Source organism: Physella acuta, unplaced genomic scaffold, assembly GCF_028476545.2.
Source record: "Physella acuta isolate Inbredline_101_S28 unplaced genomic scaffold, ASM2847654v3 ptg001106l, whole genome shotgun sequence".
Taxonomy (NCBI): domain Eukaryota; kingdom Metazoa; phylum Mollusca; class Gastropoda; family Physidae; genus Physella; species Physella acuta.
This window is the reverse complement of record NW_026732623.1, coordinates 240,596-248,224: the sequence shown is the minus strand read 5'-3', so window position 1 is coordinate 248,224 and position 7,629 is coordinate 240,596.

The following is a 7,629-nucleotide window of genomic DNA, read 5'->3' as shown; positions in this document are numbered from 1 at the left end:
TGGTCTGTGGGTGGTGTGTGGGTGGTGTGTGGGTGGTCTGTGGGTGGTGTGTGGGTGGTCTGTGGGTGGTGTGTGGGTGGTCTGTTGGTGGTGTGTGGGTGGTGTGTGGGTGGTCGGTGGTCTGGGGGTCGGCTATAGGTGGTCCTCTGGCTTTAACACGCTATCATACCCCACCATATTCAGACCCCATCAACACAAGACCCCAACAACAGGAGACCCCAGCAGGAAACCTCAGCTACAAAACACCCCAGTAATTTTAAACCCCAAGGAACCCCAACCCCTAAGGACCCCAACAACATAAGACCCCTAACTATATGAGACTCTATTATTCTGAGCCCCTATCCTGGTATTTCCCTGCTCTAGACGATTGCGTAATGTGGTACACACAGTCCACGGCGTAATAGCTGTCTCACACTGCCCCGTGGGGTGGGGAGGGTGGGGTGGGGGAGGGGAGGAGTGCTGACGTCAGCGGAATCCACCAACAAGGTTGCCAGAACAATAAAATATGAAATATTCGAAACGCTTGCTGGTTTCTGCTAGGGATGTGAGATGTGATCTTGTTACAAAATACATTATGATTGGGGTGGGGGAGGGGGGTCAAATCGAGGTTACTAGGGGAGTGGGGTTGGCAGGAAAGGGGTAACAAGACGGTGTTGGGGGGGGGGGGGTAGAAGGGGCGGCAGTATCAAGACAAGGTCACAGAATTAGAGAACGGGGCAGATAATCGTATAATAAAACATTTCCAGATTACAAGATGGCGGCTGGTGGTGCTTGTGTCTCAGTTATATGGCCTTGTGAGTGTGGGGTGGCGTGTGGTGGTGTGGTGGTGTGGGGTGATGTTTGGTGGCGTGGGGTGGTGTGGGGTGGTGTGGTGTGGGGTGGTGTGGGGTGGTGTGGGGTGATGTGTGGTGGTGTGGGGTGATGTGTGGTGGTGTGTGGTGGTGTGGGGTGATGTGGGGTGGTGTGGAGTGGTGTTTGGTGATGTGGGATGGTGTGGGGTGATGTGTGGTGGTGTGTGGTGGTGTGGGGTGATGTGTGGTGGTGTGGTGTGGTGTTGTGTGGGGTGGTGTGGTGGTGTGGTGTGGTGTTGTGTGGGGTGGTGTGGTGGTGTGGTGTGGTGTTGTGTGGGGTGATGTGTGGTGGTGTGTGGTGATGTGGGGTGATGTGTAGTGGTGTGGGGTGGTGTGGGGTGATGTGGGGTGATGTGGGGTGGTGTGGGGTGATGTGGGGTGGTGTGGGGTGGTGTGGGGTGATGTGTGGTGGCGTGGGGTGATGTGTGGTGGTGTGGGGTGGTGTGGGGTGATGTTTGGTGGTGTGGGGTGGTGTGGTGGTGTGGGGTGATGTGTGGTGGTGTGGTGTGGTGTTGTGTGGGGTGGTGTGGTGGTGTGGTGTGGTGTTGTGTGGGGTGGTGTGGTGGTGTGGTGTGGTGTTGTGTGGGGTGATGTGTGGTGGTGTGTGGTGATGTGGGGTGATGTGTAGTGGTGTGGGGTGGTGTGGGGTGATGTGGGGTGGTGTGGGGTGATGTGGGGTGGTGTGGGGTGGTGTGGGGTGATGTGTGGTGGTGTGGGGTGATGTGTGGTGGTGTGGGTGGTGTGGGGTGATGTTTGGTGGTGTGGGGTGGTGTGGTGATGTGTGGTGGTGTGGGGTGATGTGTGGTGGTGTGGAGTGATGTGTGGTGGTGTGGGGTGATGTGGGGTTGGTGTGGTGGTGTGGGGGATGTGTGGTGGTGTGGTGGTGTGGGGTGGTGTGGGCCTTCTGAAAGATCAGTCACGTGTAACAGATTTTCAACCCTTATTGCCCTTCTACCCCTCCCCCCTCCCCAGCACCAGACGCCATCACCACTTGTTGCCAGTGTACGCCAACCTCGACCTCCTACCGACAACAGGCCGATCAATACAAGTCTCATTCTACAATCTAGACTACATAATTCAGGAATCTAAACTGTATAATTCTAGAACGTAGATTACATAACTCCCTATCCCAGATTATAACTACCGTAACTTGTCTCTGACGTCACAATTCCCGCACTGTTTATGACGTCACGCGGGCCACTGTTCCCGCCTCGGTCCTGGCATGTTTACGATACCACACCGGGCGATATTGTTTCGATATCCGGTCCGCTGGCCGTCTGCGACTTACAGCCGTGCCGTATTGCCAAGAGAGAATCGATCCCGCCAAGGGTTAATAGGTTTGAGGCGCAGAAGCTGTGTCATAATCCAGGAGGAGACAAATGATCCAGAAACAATCAAACCGAGAGGAGTGTTGGATCAATACGGACCTAGCACCGTAGGATCATTAATTTCTCTGGCACACACAGACGTTATATTGGAAAACAGACATACAGGACCACATACAGACATACAGGACCACATACAGACATACAGGACCACATACAGACATACAGGATCACATATGATATACAGGACCACATACAGACATACATTACCATATACAGACATACAGGATCACATACAGACATACAGGACCACATACAGACATACAGGACCACATACAGACATACAGGACCACAAACAGACATACAGGAATATTGTATGACATATAGGTACATATACAGACGTTATATTGGGAAAACAGGCACACATGAATATGGTATAACATATAGACATACAGGACCACACCAGTGTTTCTTCCAGACTTTTTTCTCCGGGGGGGGGGGGGGGGGGGGCTGGACCACACATACAGACATACAGGAATATAATAACATTTAGGAGCACAACAGACATATGGGAATACAGTATGAAATGTACGGCTACACATATAGACAACAGACATGTTGGGTTACATTGTCACATTTTGGTTAACAAATTTTGTTGTTAACAGAAATATTCGTTTACAGATAGACATATAATAGAAATACAAAGTTTATAGTTAGACATATAATAGAAATACAGAAGTTTATAGTTAGACATATAATAGAAATACAGAGGTTTATAGTTAGACATATAGTGGATCACTTACACACAAACAATAGATTATAGGTACACAAACTTACAAACAAACGGAGAGATGCCTGAAAGAAACTGGTGACATCTGATATAGCAGATCTATCTTAGACCAGCCTGAAACAGAATCAACTATTCTAGAGATGACACTAGCAACACTGACTCTATCACTCTAGAACTGACACATTGAGTCAACTATTCTAGAACTGACACATTGAGTCAACTGTTCTAGAACTGACACATTGAGTCAACTATTCTAGAACTGCCACTAGCTAGACTGACTCTACCAGACACAGACTGACCCTAAACTACCAACCAGCAGACATAAAGATGTCTATGGAGACTGAATGGATAATTATTTACAATTACGTGGTATTGTTTTACAGAGATAATTTTCAGCATTTTAAAGTATTGATTGGCTAATGTTTGAAGCGTTGAGCTGACGAATAACGTTACTGTTGTCTTTGTTTTCTGTCTGATATCATTGTTTGTTTTGTAGAGTTTAGGTGTTGTGTTGTTGGTCGTTTGTCTATTGTGGTGAGGGTGGATGTGGTAGGGTGGTGTGGTGAGTTGGTGTGGTTAGTTAGGGTTGGTGTGGTAGGTTGGTGTGGTGGATTATGTTAAATTATGTTAGATGTTGTCTAGTTCGGGTTGGTGTGTTTGGTTGGTTCTAGTTAGTGTTGGCGTGTTTAGTTGTAGTTAGGGTTGGTGCGGTTGGTTGGTTCTAGTTAGGGTTGGCGTGGTGGGTTGGTTCTAGTTAGGGTTGGCGTGTTTGGTTGGTTCTAGTTAGGGTTGATGTGGTTGGTTGGTTCTAGTCAGGGTTGGCGTGTTTGGTTGGTTCTAGTTAGGGTTGGCGTGGCGGGTTGGTTTTAGTTAGTGTTGGCGTGTTTGGTTGGTTGTAGTTAGTGTTGGCGTGTTTGGTTGTAGTTAGGGTTGGTGCGGTTGGTTGGTTCTAGTTAGGGTTGGCGTGGCGGGTTGGTTTTAGTCAGTGTTGGCGTGTTTGGTTGGTTCTAGTTAGTGTTGGCGTGTTTAGTTCTAGTCAGGGTTGGCGTGTTTGGTTGGTTCTAGTTAGTGTTGGCGTGTTTAGTTCTAGTCAGGGTTGGCGTGTCGGGTTGTGTCTGATGACGTCAGATGTTAAGTGTATCCTCTCATGCCATCACCCCGTGTCATATGTCCGTCCTTCCCCCCCAGGTTCTAATGATGCTGGTCAGCTGGTCGTGTGGTCAGTTGGTCAGTCAGACGGCTAAAGTTTGACCACGTGGAGGACACTACCAAAAGGTAAGATTTTATCTTGTTTACCGAATATCTTGACGGGAACCACGTGACGTGGCTGCCATGTTTTCTCGATCAGCGTTGATAAACGTCTCGTTAAACGCCGTGTTTAAATGTCACGTGACTCCCGTCACAATGTATTGAAAACATTGTTTGTTGTGTCACCACAAGATCTGTACAGTTTCCTACACCCCCCCCCCCACACACAATTTTTAACCTTATCTACCCCTTTCCTTGCTCAACGCCCCCCCCCCCCCCTCACATTTCATTAACAACATCATGTTCCACCCCCCCCCCTTATTTCTGATTCCTTCGTCATTACATGTACCCATATTCAACCCCCCACTGATCAGCCCCCCCCCCCTTAAATAGACCACCAACCCGCCGCGGACCTGCTGATAAAACCAGGAAAATGACCCCTTTACTGACCCTCACACTTACCCCCACACTGACCCCCACACTTACCCCCACACTTACCCCCACACTTACCCCCACACTGACCCACACACTGACCACCACCCCCCGTAAATAGACCACCAAACAGCTAACCGACTCTGATAAAACCAGGAAAATGACCCTCTTACTGACCCCTTTACTGACCCTCTTACTGACCCCTTTACTGACCCTCTTACTGACCCCTCGACTGACCCCTTTACTGACCCCCCGACCCCGCCCCCCCCCCCCGTCTGTAACATAGACCAGCCACCAGCTGAGCGCCTGTCTATGATATCTGAGGCTGATGACCGCCCAGAGAAAAACATGCCAATCACACGCCTCTAATGATACCAGGCCTGGTGCTTGTTTTACAGCACGGGGGGGGGGGGGGGGGTCAGGTGATCCGTTTAATCTGGTGTGTTTAATTTTAATTTGTGGTGTTTTTGATATTTCAGCAGATTAATGACAAGATAAATTGCTATGCAATGAAATATAAACACAATGAAACATAAACACAATGAAAGATACACATAGCAAAACATAAAAAAACATAAACATAACAAAACAAAACAAAATAAACACAACGAAACACAACAAAACATAAACACAACAAAGCATAAACACAATTATACATCAACACAAGTATACATAAACACAACGAGACAAAATAATCTAGGATAAAACAACGTGAATAAACTAAACCATGATACAGTCATAAGCAAGATCAGTGTAATTTTCACAATTTAATCTTTTAAAATGCATAAATACAATTATATATGAAAAACATTGGTATACATATATTGTAAATAAGCTGCTATAAAGAAAATAACTCATTTTCACCGAATTTTACAAGATATTTAAAGAGAAAAAGAAATGTATTAAATGCGACAAAAATAGAACGAAGAAATTACATTTTGAAAGGGGAGACTACAAAAAAAATGTTCAAGCCATTTGTTTACGTTAACTCTGACACATCACGTCCCCCGACATTTGCCTTAAAAGCTGAATTTTGCTGGCTGATTTTTTGTGTATCTCTGTACCGTCTCTAACTCCTGCTGGGTACTGGTTAGTGCTGACTGAACTGAGTACAGTTTCAACCCTTTACATCAGTTAGTCGAGTGGTTGCCCCCTGCGACCCCAGTTCACAGGACACGACCCCTTTATATTTTTGTATGCTCGGCCGTACTGTAGAACAACTGGTACTCTGTGTGTGTGTGTGTATGTGTGTGTGTGTGTGCGGGAGTCACGTGACCGTACATTGGGTGATTTGAGTGTACTGAGGGACAGGGAAACATCGATACCGTAGCTACTGAACATGGTGTTGAGGGTAACAAAGACTTGAGTCTAGCAATGTTGAATCCTTTGAGCCATTTAGTTAATGAGCTTTAGTGATTAACTGTAGTGACCTTGATGTTTGGGGTTCATTGTGCGATCGAACCCCTCACAGTATACAGGTGTCAACTCTAGCCATACCACGCCCAAGTTAACATCGTTATAGCGGCTTATAATGTCTAACCCAAGTAAATACATCGAGTAAACTATAAAACGTAGGTAAACATATGGGCTACATCTCATATCTTTTTATCCTGATTTACCCTACCTTAATAACGTACCCAAACACCCCTAACCCACCCCACTGACAAGACCCACCCCCCTGACAAGACCCACCCCAACGAACAAGACTCACCCCCCACCAACAAGACCCCCCCTGACAAGACCCACCCCCATCAACAAGACCCACCCCCACCAACAAGACCCACCCCCATCAACAAGACCCACCCCCCCACCAACAAGACCCCCCCTGACAAGACCCACCCCCATCAACAAGACCCACCCCCATCAACAAGACTCATCCCCCACCAACAAGACCCCCCCTGACAAGACCCACCCCCACCAAAAAGACCCACCCCCACCGACAAGACCCACCCCACCAATAAGACCCACCCCCATCAACAAGACCCACCCACCTGACAAGACCCCCCTCTCTCCCTGAAACAAGACCCACCACGCTAACAACACCACAACCAGAGACCCCAGCCCCAGCATGTAAGTCTAATGATGCCATCAGATGTATTAATACATCGCTCACTATTTCCCTCGTCAACATTTTAACAGTACCGGAGGCGGATATACAGACCTCTCTCAGTCTCGGTAGCTGATACATTGCTATACATACAACCTTAGGGTCTGATCTAGTATAGACAGCTGATACATTGTTGATTACAACATTAGGGTCTGACCTAGTATAGACAGCTGATACATTGTTGATTACAACATTAGGGTCTGACCTAGTATAGACAGCTGATACATTGTTGATTACAACATTAGGGTCTGATATAGTTTAGACAGCTGATACATTGTTGATTACAACATTAGGGTCTGATATAGTTTAGATAGCTGATACATTGTTGATTACAACATTAGGGTCTGACCTAGTATAGACAGCTGATCAATTGTTGCTTACAACATTAGGGTCTGACCTAATTAGACAGCTGATACATTGTTGATTACAACATTAGGGTCTGACCTAATTAGACAGCTGATCAATTGTTGCATACAACTTTAGTGTCTGACCTAATTAGACAGCTGATCAATTGTTGCATACAACTTTAGTGTCTGACCTAATTAGACAGCGGATCAATTGTGGCATACAACATTTGGGGCGGACATACGGACCTCCGCCAGTCGAGAAATCTGATCATTTGTTGTATCCAACACCACTACAACAAATTATTTTAAACTACTGAAACCTGATGTTATCTGTGTTGGTACTACTTGAAATCGTAGATGGGCCTACCTCATTATGCGTTTTCCCAAATGTACTTAACAGATAAGTTGGGGATGGGTTATGCGGAGGGGGGAGGGGGATTAAACTTCATTCACCACTGTCCGGTCACTTTAGGTGTATTATCTTACCCAGCTTATACCTAGGTGTGACATTAATGTCGCTCTAAACAAT